Below are 18,908 nucleotides of genomic sequence, written 5' to 3'. Positions count from 1 at the left end.
CTTTCCCTCTTAGCAACCCCAAATCTCTCTCTTTCTCTCTCTCTCTCTCTCTTCTTCCCACCTATTCCCCCTTTAATGTTTTTCACAGCCCTTCAATAGACTCAATTTTCATCTCTCTTTCAACCCTAAATCAAGCTCATTTCTCCTACCAATTTGAAAAAAACTCCCTGCATTTTCACTACCCACTAGTCACCAAACAGCCCCTGATCATACTTTAGAACACTTTTTTACCCCAATGTTTGATACTATGAATTCTTCCTATATAAAAATGGTCACCTGTAAATACCCACCCAAAAAAAAAAAAAAAAAAAAGCAAAAGAATTGTTGCTTGTAATTCAAGAGTTTTCCTTTTCACGTATTTCTAAAAAACTACCAAAATTGCCCTACAAGTCTCCTTTCTAGGATCTTCTAAAACTATTCTTCACAAGGCTTTCTATTGAATGGTTATGTTAGTAAGAGAGAAGCCCTCAACCTTATTCTAAGGCAGCAACACCTCCCAACAAATTAGAACATGAAGCAAAGTCTGAGACAAAGAATTGGATTATAGGAATAGCAAGAACGGTTAGCCAAACTTACTCAAATAGAAACTTCAAATAGTTAATGACACAGCTTGTCAAAGGATGGACAGTTCCATCCAAGACAGCAATTTTAGTTGCATCCTTTTCAACAACTTCTTCAAAATTTCCAAATGTCTCCTGAGCAGTCTGAGCGAGCCGTTTTGTCAAACCAAATGCGGAATCTCTTATTTCACTGCAAGCCTTACCTTTGAAAATCATTTCAATCTGCAAATAAATCCAATTACCAAAGTTTATAAACTGATTTGTAGCACTATTGAAATATGACTGCATACAAAGGGCAACTGCTAATTAAGCATAAGAATCAGTTATACCTTGAAATCATTTACAAGTGAAATAAAAGGTAGATATTATCTACAAATTAAAATGACAAGATAAAATGATTTCATTGAATATACTCACATACCCAGAATTAGGGTAATGTAGAAACCATACCATTCTATATAGGACCGAAACAAAAGGGTAGCTTGTAGGATGATTTCAAAATTAAAGAATATTTGAATTGATATCTTTAAAAGATTAATAGGTACCACCAAAGAATGAAAGGCCATCTGCAATATTTATCTTCTTCTTTTGCCCCTAAAAAATTGTCAATTTCTTTCTTCAATTAAAAGAAATGCATTTTGAATTTTTTAGGAATAATTTATATAATCAAAGAAAAGTAGCAGTCTAAAGAACCTAGTAAATAGATCACATTTTAAGCAAAAATTATCCACCTCATTTTGAACAACCTAGTAAATACAAGAAATTTCTTTAAAGAGGGATTCTTTGAAAACTATGAATGGATTACAATCAAAATGAGAGGGATTCTATGAATTATACAATAGAATGAATACCACTAGCTCCAAGGATCCTAGACTTTTCAAACAACAATCTCAAAAACAAATTTTTCAGCTCCATCCAAAATAAAATGAAATAATTATAAATTGTCCCACCTAGCCTTGTCATCTACCCTAGTCCCAATGAGTCATAAGCAGCAATCTTAGTGCAGGTTTCTATGGATTAGTAATATCAACTATACCTTTGAGTGAAGCTCCCGCATTATCTCATAAATGTCCAAAAGTACAAATAACTTCTCTGGTGATCTTTTGCTCTTGGCAATTGCATCCCCAAAACTATGTAGCACTAAAACACTGCTTGCAGTGACCTCACCAAAACACTAACCCCTGAGAGAATCAAAGCATTCAAATATTTGATCACAAACTATCCGCTTTCCAGCATAAAGTAGTTTGACCTGTTCATGCATAACCATATATTTAGAACATGAAAACTACCAAATTTGTTCAAATTCCAGACATGTACTTACAGCGATACGCATGAAATGAATCCAATTCCCGATTTTGGCCTCCAAACCTCCCATTGCATCTTCTAAACATCCTCTTTGCTATGTTTTCAACTCCCAATTTTCAGAGGCTTTCTTCTAGAACTGAAGAACAAGTATCCCTATACAAAACAAGAGAGTACTTGTTGAACATCTTGATACTTAAAAATAACATGTGTGTGTGTGTGTAATAACAACAAAACCTTAAGTTTCAAAATTATGGAGTCCACTAGGGATCTTCAATAGACTTATCTGGGTTGACCACATGTATTCATCTCTATCATTCTATGCTATCCAAAATCATAATTCTTTATCACTTCCTTAACTAACATGTCCTTGTATTATTACTTTCTCCAATGTTATGTGTACATCTAATTCTACATCATATATATTAGAATGCAAATTTCATATTGGTTTAGATCAATGAGGGAAAATAACAATGCATACGTACGTCTGTCAATGATCTACACCATCTCTAAATAATCCAAATCCATTAGAAGAAAATTGTAAATATTAGGTGCAACAGTTCACTAGCAAGCTTTAGGGTCCATTTGGATTGAACTTATTGTTGCTGAAACTGAAAACTGAAAACACTGTAGCAAAGTAATTTTTAAATGTGTAAATAGTACTGTGGGACCCATTTTTAATATTTCTTATTGTGTAAACAGTACATGAACAGTGCATAAACAGTAATTTTTGTCTCCTGCATAGTGATTTTACTGTTCACGCGCAAAAAGAAAAAAAAAAATTTGAAAACGCAGCTGTGAAAACGCTGGATTCAGCTGAATCCAAACGACCACTTAATATTAATGATATAATTACAATGCCAATGAAGGAACAAGCAAACAACATGGGAATTGCAAATTGGATCAATTTTAATAATCCTAATTTATACACAACCTTATATTGCTAAACAAACTTAGATTTCCCAATACAAACTTAGCTGAGCCCATGGTTTTAAAAACCGAACCGAATCAGCCGGTTCAATCGGTTTAACCGAGAACTGGATACTAATCTGGTCCGGTTATTCAGTAAAACCAAAAATGAAGAAAAAATGAAAAACACCGGTAACCGATGGTTCAACCGGGAAACTGAAAACCGGGATGGTTGAATCGTTTTTGCTAAATTAGTGAAACATATCTAGAGTCATGCGTTTTGCAAAAAAATCTAGTTGTTTTTTCTCAGATTTGCATTTGTGATGACTAAAGTAAAGCATGGCATCAAAGGTTAGCCTCTTGGAGCAATCAAGATTTCAAACCATGTGTGGAAACACAGATATTCACACACAAAGAGTGAGAGATTTTTAGATATTCATAGAAAAAGAGAGGTTGAAAATTATTTTTTGGAATTGGGAGGGGAGAGCTGGAGAGGCCACAAAGCAAAGCATGAACCCGGTATTGCTTCATTTTCTTGAAATGAGCTGCTTCTTCAGGAAGAGGGAGAGACTAGAGAGAGATTAATAAACAAAACAACAGAGGGTCTATTTGAGATCTGCTTATTTTACTGAAACTGAAAACTTTTTATTGAAAGTATTGTAGATAAAGATAAAAGTTAGCTGAAATGGTACAATAGGACCCATGAATAGCACCAAAAAGTACAATAAGACCCATAAATAATAGTAAAAATAAATTAAATAGTAAAATAAGCTAGCTTTTTTATTTGGAGCCAAACGCATACTAAACCTCTACTTTTACAAACCGTGTGCTCTGCTAGTCTGCTAGTGCTAGTTGTATACACAACAAATCAATGAGAGTCACACCTTTGTTTTTTAGTTTTTAATTTAGAATCAATGAGAGCCGCATAATTTTGATATTCTTTTAAGCCTTTACTTTTTGTTTTTGTTTTACTGGGCATTCTGTACATTGTACTACTACTCCTCAAAAAACATTATAATAAATAATGTATTACCACAACTTGATAATTAGGATTTAGCTTTTGATATTCACGGAATTTAGTGTTTTTTTCTTCTTCTTATGGTAATTATGATTAGGAAAAAAAAATAGTAGTTTTAATTAATTAAGTGAATAAACTTAAAAAGTACTTAATTTTTCTCTAACATTAATTCATTAATATATATATATATATATATACACACACATATAAATAAATAATAAACTTCTCAAACAACCATTCTCTCTATGTTTTTTACCTTCTTCTTTTACTCTCTTAGTTGTTCTTTCTGCCCCTCTCAATTCTCAAAACAGTTGTTCTCTCTGTATCTCTAAAACCAACCGTTACCCATCGTAGCCATCAGTCCATCACAAAATCTCAAAAGTCATAACAAGCAGCCCAATATTGTTAGTGCTACTTTTGTTAGGTTTTTTCTAATACTGTTGTTGGGTATTGTTAATTTTACTTTTGTTAGGTTTTTTCTTTTTCTTTTTTATTTTTGGATTTAATTTTGTAAATTATTATTTGGGTTCACGTGGCTACCACTTAGAAACTTGATTTTAGGGTATAGCTTCTCTTCTAGATAGAAATTTGAAATTCATAAGAAATTTTAAATTCTTATTCTTTTTGGTTTCCATTTGGAATTTATAGGTTCTAATTTGAACCAAGATGGAACCACAATAGACTTTGAGATTGTATATTTGAACTTTTAGGGGAAACTGTTTGAATTTTTCTATGATTCATTTTGTGGTGGGTTGGTGCATTGAGATTAGAGTTTGGTATTGGTTTCTTTTGAATAGTGGGTTTGGGCTTGATTTAGAGGTGGATCTGTGATTATAAGGTCATATGTTAGATATTTTTACTGATTTAATATACTATTGGTGGTGGGATTGGTATTGAACTTGGATTTGGTCTTAATGTTTTGGTATTTTACTTTCGAAGACAATTTCAGGTTTTGCAAATGGGATAGGTTTATATAGTAGAAAGGAGATAAGTTGAATCACAATGGTCTTTGAGATTATGTATTTGAAAGTTTAAGGGATATTGAGAAGAAGGTTTGATTTTTTTAAGTTTATTTCATGGTGGGTTTGTACATTGAGATTAGAGTTTGGAATATTCTTTGCAAATTTGAAATTTATCATTGAGAATGAATTGTGGGTTCAATGAATTTGGGTCTAATTTAAAAGTGGTCTTGGTCTTAGGTTTTGTCCAAAAATAAAAGATTTATACTAGAAAACAGCAGTGGCTACCACTGCTGCATAAGATTGGTTTACAAAACTAAGGTGGCCATTGGAAGTTATCACGGTTTTTAGTGCTGAAGCTCGTTGATTTTTAATGTAATCAATGTTTTGATGTACATTCATGTTGCTAAACTCATCTGAATAGAGATTATAGTAATGCATGTCAATGACTATATGATTGAAGTTTCCAGCAAATGAGAGTAGCTCTTTGGATCAGCATTCCCTAACTGGTTTGAGAGGATCACATAAGCACTTGGTTTGTATTTCCTCACAGCATCATATCCGGATTTATAATAGCTTTTAAGGTTGTCTAGAGTGACTTCTGGTGCATGAGGTTCGTTCATTAACTCAATTGCTGCAAGACTTGGAATGTTGGCATACCTGAACAAAAACAAGGTCTAATTTAGGATTTATGGAACATTAAAAATTCATCAGTTGCTCTTATTGGAGTGGTTTATATTGCATATGTGGTCTGTCACTCTTAGAGAGCATTAAACCATTTTATCAAAAAACACATTAGCAGTAAATCAAACATATGGTATTTTATAGTAAGAATAAAAGTTGATTTTATTGAACCTTTTTGTTAGGAAGTTAATGACTTCTTATTAAAAGCTAATCAAGATCTAACATTTTAGATGGATTTGTAGGATCATCAAGATCTATTATTGCTTAAATTTTATAAATTTTTTCGACTATTAGATAATGCAATTGGTCTGAATGATTGATAGGATACTTTTAAACCCATATATAATTGCTACATTATAATGATTTTTAGTTATTTGAGTTCTGAAATTATCTACAAGTTAATTTGTAATATCAACATGTTTAATGTTGGCAATGCTTTTTATTTCTTAGAAAGGAATTGATATTACTATTTCAAGAATAATACTACTTTCTTACATGAAAGCATCTATTAGTGGAGAAGGTTTTGAATTGACTACTTAATTCAGCTGAATTTACTTTGTATATTATGTTTGATAATATTCATCGGGAAAATATGAGGATTATCTGTTATTCATTCTCTCAACAAACATGCAATCCTTAAAAATACGTGATTTTTGTTATGATAATTTGAAAAACTGGAAGCACTACCCTGATTTGGATACATTGTCATTGGCCTCGATTTTTTATTTTGTTGTTGGAAATGAATTTCTTGTCAAAGTTTGTGTACACTGTACAGTACATGTATTTTGTAAGACTAAGACTAAGACCACATTGAATTTTTGGTTCATATCATTTGTAACTTTTGGACTACATTCTATGCAATGTTTTCTTTCTTTCCCCAAATATTATGACTGTATTTTAATTAGCTTTATTATGGTACAATGTCAGACCTTGGTACCATAACATGGTTTATGCTGTTTGAAATCTAGGGATTACTGGAATACTTTGCAATAGATTTTTCCGTGATTTTGTGTTGACTGACCATAATGATGAAGTCCTCAAGGCAAGATAACAAAATTTAATTTCAATGCTTTGACATTTGGTAGGTAATCTCCAATCTTGACTATTTATATTACTCATCCTCAGATATTGAAGAAAAATTTACAGCTGCATGCATCTTCTGAAAATCCAAATGATTGTGCTGGTGAGAGAAATAAACTCAAAATGAAAGATATATAATTGGCTTACCTAATACCTTCTTCTTCTTTTTCTTCCCCCCCTCACCTCCTATATGCAGGATTAGTAGCTAAGAAGCTAGAATGGGAAAATTCTTATCTAATTAACCAAATTTTACAAAAATATTCAGAAGGGTTTGATTTAGTTATTGGAGCTAACATTTATATCCATAAATGTTTTTTTCTTCCTCCTAATTTTTAAGAAATACAAACAAGCTCACTTTTATTCAAATACTAATAGTGGGGAAAAGTGCATAACTGCACAAAAGCCAAAAAATTGTCAGGCCTGCAACTAAAATTGACATAAGAGTGAAGTAAATCTGTGACAAATTGTTTAGTAGGCAGTCTTGCTAAGTGAACTATGTGTGTGTAGACATGCATATATTTACTTACTAATTTGATTGTGTTTAGTAGGGATTTATGCACTTATGCCCATCATGTAAGGTTAAAACAATATTACTTAAACATGTTTCACAAGGATGCAAAATCATTGACATTACATATGATATACAATTGATCTCTACTATAAAGACTTAAAAATAACTAGGGACATTTTTATAATCTTTAATAAGAAAGTTGAAAACCTTAAGTCTTTGTCATAGCATGGGCAAACCTATCTTCGGATTGGTGAAGAAACATTAGACACATATCTTTTCAAATATATATATATATATATATTAGTTATCTTTTATGTTCAAGCTTTAAAGAAATGTCTAAACTGAAGTTCCTATTTGCATATGAACAATTTTGGCAGTTTCATTGGTTGCTGATATCATCGTCTTTTGTTTGGAAAGACATGTATTATCATTGATAAATCCTAAAGTTCAATTAATTCAAGAAAATTGAAAATATCAGTATGACCAGGCCCTTCAACTGCCCAATAAATTTTAGGATGTCTATTTGATAGCATGGCATGATAGGATAATATGGTCATTTTAATAATGCCTTCATATTGTAGCTGATTTCTCTTAAGATGCTAATTAAATAATATTAAGAATTGAATGGATGAAGTTATTTTTTTTATTCTTTACTGTTAGCAACAACGTCACCAGGCTGGATTTCTGTTCTAGGTTTTCTTGACGAAGTACTATAGGAACTGGAGGTTGGATGACTTGGTGTTCGTGCTTGATTTTTGATGTAGGAAACAATTTACTATTTAATTATTGTAATTTATTAATTTTGGTATTTAATTTTTAATTTTCATTATTTTAGATTTAGGGTTATTATTTCCTTGTTTTTAGGTGCATTTAATGCTTTTTAGGTCAAATTCGGTTCATGTTATTGTTAGGTATTAATTAGGAGCTATTTTAGAATATATTTTCTTGTCTGTCAAGTTTTTTGGAGCCCTTAAATAGACCCCTAAGTTTGTACATGTTTTTTTAACAATTATTCAATCAATCAAATTCAGACTTTTGCCTTTCTTTTTTTTGGTAGATTCCAGTCTCCTTGTGAATTCAAGGAACCCTTGTGGATTCGTGGTTATTTTCAAAAGCAAATGTGTTTTGTTTCTCATTTTCTAGAAGTAGACGTGTTCTGATTCTTGATGTTTCTGCATCTCGCATCAATTGGTATCGGAGCCTTGACTTATCCTGGTCTGGCGGCTGACGTATGAGATGGTAGCAATTCCGGTGACAGAAAACTTAGTAAGTATTACGTGACATATAACTAGCACTCACAAATATCTTTCTAGGATGCCATCATTGGAGCATGGAAACAATAGGGATAATTGTCGAGGAGACATAACTCCCGGGTAACCTATTGGTAAGCAAATTTCATATAGGCCTTATAAAAGAATTGCTAGTTTTAATGGCTATTTTTATAAAGAAGATTTTCTTGATTGATACTTGACCTACAGGATTTATTTGACTAAGAATATTTGCGATGAGAGAAAAGTTAAATTTGCTTTGTATAAACTTAGTGAGTATGCCTTATGTTGGTGGGAACGAATATAGTCTAATAGAATTAGACAAAGTAAAGACAAAATTTGTTCATGGCCAAGGATGAAAAAGATACTTGCTATCAACTTTTATCCTTTGGATTGTGATGAATTTTTGTCGTATACAAAACAAGATTATTATTGGCCAAGAAGTTCACACTTGAATTATTTTAAAGATCATATATTCCACCATTAAGAGAAGAATTACATGTTGAAGAAAATACTTTTCTTGAAGAATATGTAGAAGTCAAAGAAGAAAATATAGAGATTTTTGAAGAAATTAATGAAGGCCTTGTTATAGAAGAAGAACCTGAAATCAAGATTATGGAGGAGATTAATGAAGACCTTATTATAGAGAAAGATCTTGAGGTCGAGATAGTAAAGACCATTAAAGAAGAAATTATAGAGGAAGTTTTCAGTGATCTCGATGAAGTCAAGTTAGATGATTGCAATGTTCAAGCTCCTATTATTTTGGTGGGAGACACCTAAAAAAAGTTTATTGATTTTATTAGAGTTAATAGATTTGATTCAATTGTCAGTTCTTATTTGGTAAATCTCAACAATTACAAGAAGATTAACGAAAAAGAAATTCAAGTTTATTTGTTTATTCCATTGATGAGTTGCAAGTATGGAAAGAAGATCAAGGGGCTCAAGCATTTGAAGTATTTGTTTATTTAGAGTGGAAGATTTCAAAATTCAAAGATGAACTCGAGGACAAGTTTGTTTCAAGTGGAAGGGGCCTAATTAAATAATGATGAAGATTTATGTAATAGCCACCAATCAAGGCTATTTATGTAATTTACTTTCTATTTAGTAATTGAATGTTTCATATTGAGAATAGGGATATCTAAGATTTGAATTCTAATCATTCATTAAGAAACAAATGACAATATTAAGTTTTCATGTTAAACTATAATAAAATGATGATTGAAGTAAATAAATAAAGATTAAATAATAATTCATACTTAATAGCTTTCCCGTGCATTGCACGGATTAATGATTAGTTCTTATGAAACATCTATATATATTTTTTTAAAGATAAACATAAGTCATGCTTCCATAAAAGAATGAATCCATAACCTCACAATCCATTTGTTGTTTATGGGAGAAGAGATGTCATTTTGTCTAAAGGCCATTTGATGTAGAACAAAGAGATCCAATGCTAAAGTTAGAGCTCAGAATTCTTAAAGGGAGTTGCAGGAAAAACAAATAGAACACGGAAAAAAAAGAAGATAAAGATAAAGACAAACCTAGGAATTAGCACTTGTAAATCTATCTAGACACCTACTTTACCTACATCATTTTGTTGCTAGTTTGGGGCCAAAATGGCACAATAGCACTATTTACCGAAATATATTTTAATCTACCACTGTTTCGAAAATATGTGGGGATCTACCACTTTTTGGATACTTGAGTTTGGAGAACTCGAGTTTTCCATTGTACTCGAGTTTCATAAACTCGAATTTCATGGAAAAATTTTGAAAATTTTTTATGGTACTCGAGTTCGATCAAAATTTTTTTGGCAAATTTGAAGGCTATTTGTTCAAAGAACCCGAGTTTATGGAACTCGAGTACCATGGAAAACTCGAGTTCCCCAAACTCAAGTATCCAAAAAGTGGTAGATCCCTACATATTTTCAAAATAGTGGTAGATTGATATATATTTTGGTAAACAGTGGTATTTGGCCATTTTGGCTGCTAGTTTGGTGTTTTGTACGCTCTTATGTTTTATTTTGGTAGGTGCAATCTGATGAATTTTAGGTGTGCATAATGGCTATTATGCAGGTATAGTTATGCTCTGCATGGCCTTTAGTAGTTTAAAGCTAAGAATAGTAGTTAACTTTCAATTTTTCTTTAGTTTATAAACCATATATCCTAGTTTGATCAAAGATACGTAAGAAATGAACTTTTCAGAAAACATTGCAAAGAATTTCCACCATTTTTTTTTTTAATTCCTCTAAGTGTGATTGGTTTCTTTCCAAAATCTGATTGCTAAAATAAAGTAATAAACTAGATGTGATTTGTCTATGTCTTTATATCATTATCTTCCTTTCCTTCATAATTCCTTGCCAAACAAATCTGATTTGCTGGCTGCACCAAATTAACCTAGAACCCTTTTGTTTCTTTTATTTTTATTTTTTTTGGATTAAGAAAAACCAAGAAAAATCAGTCCAAAGGATTTGTCACCCTATGCTAAAGCAACTGAGAGCTCTTCCATAGGTGGAATTTGAAATTTGATGGGTCAACCATCACAAAGATAGCATCCTACTCTCAAATAGTCTCACATTAGATATAGGATAGAATTGTAATAAGATGGACATCAATTTTGAAGTGCCATAGGGAGTTTGCATGGTATTCAAAGTTCAAGGTGGTCTGCACCTAATATTGCCAAAATGTTTTGCATTGTGTTGGCTTGTGGAACCAAAGTACAATACCTTTTTCCTTATCTTACCCTTTTTTAAAATAAAAAGCTCCATTTAAAAAAATAAAAACAATGAAACTATTCCACATCTAAAGGCATCAGTATTCGTGCACCCAAAATTAAGCAGCAATGATCCAGGGAAAAAAAAGTTGCAAACTTTAGGTATACCATTACCACCTAAATACTGGTGATAGCTGACAACCTAGAGTTGTAAACATACAAACACTGAGAAACTTTTTTTTTTTTTTTTTTTTGGTGGATAAGTAAAAGAACATTTTTAATAGAAGAAGAGAAGTACACAAACTGTTCCTATGGTACACTGGACATGTATCAAAGGAAACAAAACATTAAGTAAAAGAACACAAATCTAAAATTTCCCAAAAAGAGGGGATATAAGGACTGCTCAATGCAGTCATCCAATCAAACAGAGTAAGCAAGAAAAACCGTTTTAGTTCAATGATGGAATGTTCCTCCCCATTTTAAGTTTTAAGATTCTATTCTCGCAAAAAAGTCCACATGATGTGGAATTGCTCCCCAAATAACTGCTGCCAAACACCTGCCACCCACCCCTCTATTCCAACAAGCTAGTAGATCCACCACATGCTAAGGCAACACTCAAGAAACCCCAAAGAGGCTAAACACAAACATCCACAAATTATATGCATAAGAGTAGCGAAGGAGCAAGTGACCCACCAATTCCCAACTATTCTTGCACATGAAACATCTGTTGACGGTATAAATATTCCTCCTCAAATTATCCAAAGTGAGAATCTTTCCCCTAGCCTGTCCAAGTAAAATAAGCCACTCTAGAAGGAACTTTCACCCTCCAAATAATTTTCCAAAGGAAGGCATGACTTCCTCTAGTCATTAGGGCTCTATAATAAGATTTTAACTTTCAAAATGCATTCTTTACAGGCTTCCACACCATTTTATCAACCCCATTTTGATCAATATTAGTGGAATACAATAAAGCAAAGAAATATTATAAAGTCTCCAATTCCCAATCTTGGATAGAACGAGTAAAATGAATATCACAATGGATAAACCCATTTTGTCCACCCAAAACATCAACTACAAATGCATCCTTCCTTTGAGCAATCCCATACAACATGGGGAAAGACGCTTGGAGGGGAACGTCACTGCACCACACGTCATCCCAGAAATGAATATGGCACCTCAAACCGTACATTGAGAAGATTTTTTTTTTTTTTTTTTTTTTTGGGGGGATTGGGGGGTGGGGGGGGGGGGAGTGTGGGGAGAAGATTTAAAGAGATATCCTTTTAGAGGAAATTTGGCATTTAGCATTATTTTAGCAATTATTTAGTTAGTTGTGATGTTTGCAAACTAGCATCGCGAGGCTCTGAAACTTGAGTTTTGTGAAGGAACTTGAGTCTCTAAGTCTCAAGTTCAAAGTTGTGGAAGAAAAAATCCACGTGAAACTCGAATTCTTGCTGAAGAAAGATTTGGGTTTGTGCATGTTGGGTTTGTTCCTGCCGTGGGTCTCTTACCTTGTACACACTCTATGGAAGTCGAGTCTTTACACATGGATTATTTATCCGCATCAGCTTGGAACTCAAGTCTCTAAGACTCGAGTTTCTTCACTGAACTCGAGCCTTAAATACTCGAAATACTAGTTTGCTAAAATGTTTCAAAAATATGCCAACTAACGAAATAGTTTCTAAAATAATGCTTAAATGGAAAATTTGCTCTATCCTTGAAAGGTAGAAAGGATAATGTGGCTTCTTACTTGTCTTGAAACTTTGCCAATTCCGATCCCATCATAAATCCCATTCCCCAAACATTCCATAATGCTTAGGGCCATTATTCTATTCAAAGGCAGTCTCCTCACACCCCACGTTAAGCCTACCAACTGCCCCAAAAGCCATCCATCGATGTTGGCGATGTAACTTAACTGGTCATAGCATCCAAAATTTAAATCTTCACTCTCCTATTATAACTATCAAATTTTAAAAAAGAGAGGTTATAGTTTTAATAAAAGTTAGTAAAAAAAAAATGTTAAAGATAAATTTTCACTGCTTTTTAACAAATTTTTTTTAATGATTAGACCTACCATTAACACTACTGCTGTGAACCAACCAAAAAAATCAAGAAACCATCCAACAGACAGGAAGATGGTACCTCTCCAAGCCTTTAATCTTGGGGTTTAAGGAGGAGACTCAGGGATCAAGCGACCAAAATACAATGATCTCCTATACACAGAAGAATTATAGCAATTTATGTACAAAAATGTGTTTCCTCTCTTTGGAGAACTCCTATGCAAGAAAATGAGAATGAAAAAGTTGACTAAAATGAATGACCAAAGTCCTATTTATAAACATATATGCACTAGTTCATAATAGGCGTAGAGCCAATAGAAACTCAATTTTGAAAAAGAAAATGCACAGTAAACATAAATAAATAAATAAAAATGACGGAGATTGTTTAAGTTGGAGATTGTATGCTCTTTATTGTTTTCTTTGTTGAACTTGTTTTGTATAGCAACTGAGCTTGTAATCAAGAAGGCCCTTGTAGATTGCTGAAGTAGTTGGTTAATGTAATTATTCAATCTGGTTTCATGGGGAAATAGAAATGAATGGATTGAATTTGACATGGAGGTAGACACCTTCCAAGAAAAAGAAAAAAAGGGAAAATTGAGGAAAGAATTTGAGAAAGAAAAGTGTGAAATGTTATGACCTATTCATTTAATGATGAAATACTATGGATTACAACTTGCAAGTCTTATTGGCTAAAATAATCTCCGTACACCTGAAGGAGGTCAAGTATTGTGTGGATTTAGGTTACATACATATATGTTTGGACACCATGGATAGTGAAGGTGTTGGTATGGGCTGTTGCCCTCAACTTCTTTAAAAGGCATGTAGTGTTAGAGTTCTAGTGACAGTACTGCTGCTCTTCTTATAACAAGAGGACCTAGATTCAATAGCATTGCATTTATTAAAGAGAAATCACTTAGCCAAAGACATAACAGAATGCATCAACTGAGGAAAGACGGAAGGTTGAATTGCCCTAGGATTGGCCAGTGACTTCTCTCAGGTTCTTTAGCATTTAACTATTTATTTATTTGCTTGGGGTAAAATAATTAAATAAAAAAAAAAACTCAGACAAGATTTATTTATTTACTATAACTTAAGTTTACTACTAAAGATGTGGAGCAAAAACTGTCATAACTTCCTTGTAAACATGCTTATTAAAATCCAGTGCTGCACAGAATGGAAAAAAGACAATGTAAGTAAACCAACAAGACCAAAATACCAATTCTAGCCGTTTTTGAACCAGTAAAGAAAAGTAAAAAAGATACAGTCTACCCATAAGCTCAACTATTTGTTCTGGAGATATCCATGACCACTTGCTAAACTCAGCTTTCTCGGGTCCCATCACCCAACAGATTGATTTCTTCATCCTTCCCAGTGAATTTAAGAAGAAACCTGAATTGAGAAAACTGAATGATTCAATTAATTATTTTTTGTGTACAAAGATATATATACCTGTACTGAAAGCTAACAAACAAAACTAACAAAAACTAATTAACTAACTTTCCCTCCAGAAAATGAACTGACAGCTGTAATCCACTATTTATAAACTAACTCCTAAACTACAAGTAGTTTTACAACAAAATACTAAACGGCATGTAGCTCTGTAACTTGTTTCTTCTTCTTATCCTCTGTTTCTGCAGTGACTTTCCTCTTAGCTTTCTTCTGTTTAGATGAGACTTCCTTAGATTCATCTCTATTGCTTTCACAGAAGTTAAATACAAATTTACACTCACAGGCATGTACATCGATGGGGATAAATTTAATTCTAAAATTACTCCTGTATCCAAATTACTATATTCTACGTGCCCCGAACCAAAAAAATCTGTAATTTTGTACCCTAGATTAGGTTATGTTAGGTTGAATACATCCAATGGTTACAAGTTGATATTTCATTTGTCCTGGGTTTGATAAACTAATCCTTAGCTTGGTTAATTCCCTAAACTGAATCTAACCTAGTCTAGACTCAGTTGCTGCCTTTCACCATACATACCACATCTAACTATGTATGCTTGTATCATATGCTCACCACTTCTGTCTTGACCCTTCCAGTCTGATCCCCACTGATGCTTAAGCTTTTCCTTGACTTGAGGTGGGAAGTCATATGTCAACCAATAAGGTTGAAACCCAACTCAAGCTTTAACTTATTGCTCACAATGGAATCGATTAAAATAACAAGCATGAGTTGATAGACAACCGTGGAGCATTAGTCCTAAAATTACTGACAGACAGGGACGGAATTAGGATTCAAACTTAGGGGGGGCCAAAGTTCTTTGTTCTTAGATTTTAAAAAATTGGAATATCAATACTAGAGGTTGACAAAGTTGCATTATTAACATCAATTTATTATTTATTATTTGTATTTTTTTCTTTTGAAAAAAATTTAATAATAGGATTTTATAATCAAGAGTTTTGTAAGTCAATTGGCACGTCTTGATATTTTTAAAGTCTAATTAATGTGTGGATGAAGCAATCAATATGTGACATAGGAGTTGTCTCTATGGCTATGAGGGTAGAGTCATTTGAGAGGGGCATAGAGCTTTCAAGAGAGAGGGAGAAATTGGGTAAAAGTTATTGGGTTTTTGGGATTTTTTTTGCTAGGATTTGTAATTAATTTGTTGTTATTGTTTTTGCTTAGATCAGATTTATGATTTGTCCAAAGATTTTTCTTATTATCTGGATATGTGCTTTATATATATATATATATATAGATTTTGCTTGTTATCTATTTGTTGGATTTCTTGAGTCAATTTGTAAATTTGGAGAGGGGGGCCAAGTGACAGACTTTTTTTATTTTTATTTTTTACTTAGGCTACATTATTGTTTTTAGCCCACGTACAAAAAGGAAAAAGAAAAGGAGGACATGGCACTTTTGCCCCTCACAAAAATAAGAACCCCAATAAACCTAGATGCCATGGCACTTCTGCCCCCCATAAAAAACACACACAGAGCAGAGTGGATATTAAACATTGGCATACCTTCAAAAACCAAGTATTACAGTCTCTCCCTCTCTCTCCCTGCGAATTAAGAAAAGCGGAAACTGCAGAATGGTAGATCATCAAGTCAATTCTGATTTCAAGTCTGGAATATTGTAATAAATCTTGGTTCTAAAATAAGGCAGAACCTCTAGGTATTTAGGTATAAGGATATATCTGCAATATTTTTAGCTTCTGACTTTGGTTTTGTGTAACTCACGTATCAAGCTCAAGGTAGGGTAAGATTTATCAGTTCTGTGGTCAGCAGCAAGTACGCTGACTTTGACAAAACAATGATGCCAAGTTAGGTTGGCCATCATCTGGATAAGTTATGGATATTTACATAATCTTAAAGAAATGAATGAAGAAAACATGGGAAAACCAGCTACTTGATTGATGTGTGATGGCCAAGAACCCTAGTTCATGTTCAACTCATCTTTCCTATATTTGCTTTCCTTTTTTCTTTCCATGCGCTTTTAGGTGTATTCTGACCCCAAATACAAACAAAAACATGACATTTTAGCCATTTTTCAGAATTCATGACCTAAGTCACCAAACCAGTCATTATACACAGCTTGGTAAGATTGACGTGGGACAGAGGTGGTGATACTAAATCTAATGCATGAGTTTCTGGAATGCATTTGTTGTAGCGTTAAGGAAGACCTAGGATTAGGGTTTTAAAGTGGAAAAGGTTGGAAACAAAGATTGGATTATGGTTTACTTACAAAGTAACATGATGGGTATGCTCTGAAGCTCAAACAGGTGATTTACTGAGATGAGATCCGATGTGGGGCTGTAAATAGTAAATCAGAACTCTACAAGATCTGGTTTTGTGGGCTTGGAAAAGGTGGGCAGTGCTGGGCTTTTAATTATAATCTATAAAGTTTAGGGTTCTAAGAGTGAGGAATCAAGGTCTAGTTGCAACGTTTCAACTTTCAAGTTGCAGAAAATCAAAGAGAGAAGCTTCTAGGAATCAAAGCTTCTAGGAAGAAGGGTTGCATCACATAAACTTAAGAGCATACTTACTACAATATTCTAACACAACTTGTTCTGTGCATTGAATAAATATTGTAACATCAATATTACAATATATGTAGCTAGCCAGCTAAACATAACCCTATCAGGCTCCTGGCTTGACTATTAATTAATTCCAAATTATTATTAGAACCCACAGATAAAGCCTAACAACATATGAAAACCCATCATAAGACCTAACCGACAAAAAGGTCTGCCCATACCCTGAAACCTGAAAATTACAAAACACCCAAGACTTAAAAAAAAAAAAACAAATAACACTAATTTATACTAAACTAGCAACTTTCTAATGTAAAGAAACACCCAAAAAATGACTCAGTAATATCTAATGTAGCCGAGAGGAGTGTGCTCCTTAGGCCCTTAGACCATATTTTTGAAGAATATTGACCTTTATATTGCTCTTTTAAAGATGTTGGATCAATCTCACACTCCACAGACACAGAAATACACAACTAAGCCTTAAGCCCTACTAATTGGAATTGGCTACATGAATCCTCTTTTGCCGTTCAAGTTAGCTAGGGTGCCCAAACACCCATGGGATAGATAATTGAGTATACCTTGCCAAGATATAGTGTCAAGTAGTAAAGATGCTAAACAGAAATATATCTCACTTTCCTTTCTAAGTTTTAATTAAAAAAAAAAAAAATTAAGTTCTTTGTGTTTCAGCCAAAGGCAACCATGTCCTTTCACATGCTTGGTTGAGTATGCAAGAGGAGAAGACTTCAGTTAAAGGGAAAACACCACACACACACAAACCCCCCCCCCCCCCTGTAAGGAGATTAGTCATGCAAAGCAGTTATAATACCATACAGAGTTCTAAAAAAAGAAAACTTAAAAGAGGTTAACAAATCAGATACTTTCCAGACAATGAAGATCGGTTCAGGAATAGTTATGTCTTCCTTATTTTAGTTGTCCTCCATCAAAGCTGATCAGTTTCTTAAAACCTAAGCATAAAAGACATTCAATTCAAATCTCCAAAGGAAAGCATCAACAGCTTTATTAAGCAATTCTACTGTAGTCCACACTTTTCTCAAGCAAAGTCTATAAGCATCCCAAAAAATGGTAATTTAGGGAAGAAAAGGCCAAATTTCATACCTCTGCAATAACTTCTGCCGAACTAACTCTTGTCTCTTGTTTCTCAAAAAAAAAAAAAAAAAAAAAATCCTGTCTCTTCTCTTAATTCCGTGATGGCTGCACTTCTAGGATCTTCACCCTCATCAACATCACCCTATTAAATTAAAATGTACAAAATACCAATAATAATCTCATATAAAAGAATTATATCATGAATAGAAGGAAATACATTTAGTAAAAACTACTATAACTTTTAATTACTATAAGTTCTAGTTCAACAACCACAATCACAAATCACTAAAATCTTAATAGTTAAATCGATGATGCTTTCTCCCATCACATATTCAATGGAAGATAGAATGAGAAGTTTTAGTTTTGGTTTCAAATCTCCAAAATTACTATAACTATCTACAGACAGGCTCACTTCAATTCAGAAAACAATTATGTATCCCTAGTGACAAATGCCTTGAAGTGGTTGCTTAAATCAAGCAATGAAAATTGGAGATATAGTCTCAAGAGTTTATCACAGTACATGTAACAGCCCCGAATTTCCAATAATTTTGCAGTTCTAAAATTCTAATACCAACCTAGCACTGAGTTCAAGAAATCAAAAGAACAGCTACCACTACAAAATCAATTAACAAGTTTATAATGAATTCTGAAAAAAAAAATGATTAAACAAATATATAATATGACAGAGTTTTGGAAATTTGCAGTTACAAAATGTAAAATAACAAACTAAATAGCATATGAAAAGCATTAGAAACTTC

At 33.0% G+C, this 18,908-nt stretch overlaps 1 pseudogene; it reads right to left on the bottom strand.

The window, feature by feature from the left end:
- Window positions 1–572: 572 nt before the first annotated feature.
- Window positions 573–12,825, bottom strand: LOC111986308 (exocyst complex component EXO70A1-like; annotated as a pseudogene).
- Window positions 12,826–18,908: the final 6,083 nt, after the last annotated feature.

The sequence above is a fragment of the Quercus suber genome, unplaced genomic scaffold (genome assembly GCF_002906115.3).
Source record: "Quercus suber isolate HL8 unplaced genomic scaffold, Cork oak 2.0 scaffold_7, whole genome shotgun sequence".
Lineage (NCBI taxonomy): Eukaryota > Viridiplantae > Streptophyta > Magnoliopsida > Fagales > Fagaceae > Quercus > Quercus suber.
Note: the sequence above shows the minus strand (reverse complement) of the source record. Positions and strands in the feature narration are given on the sequence as shown.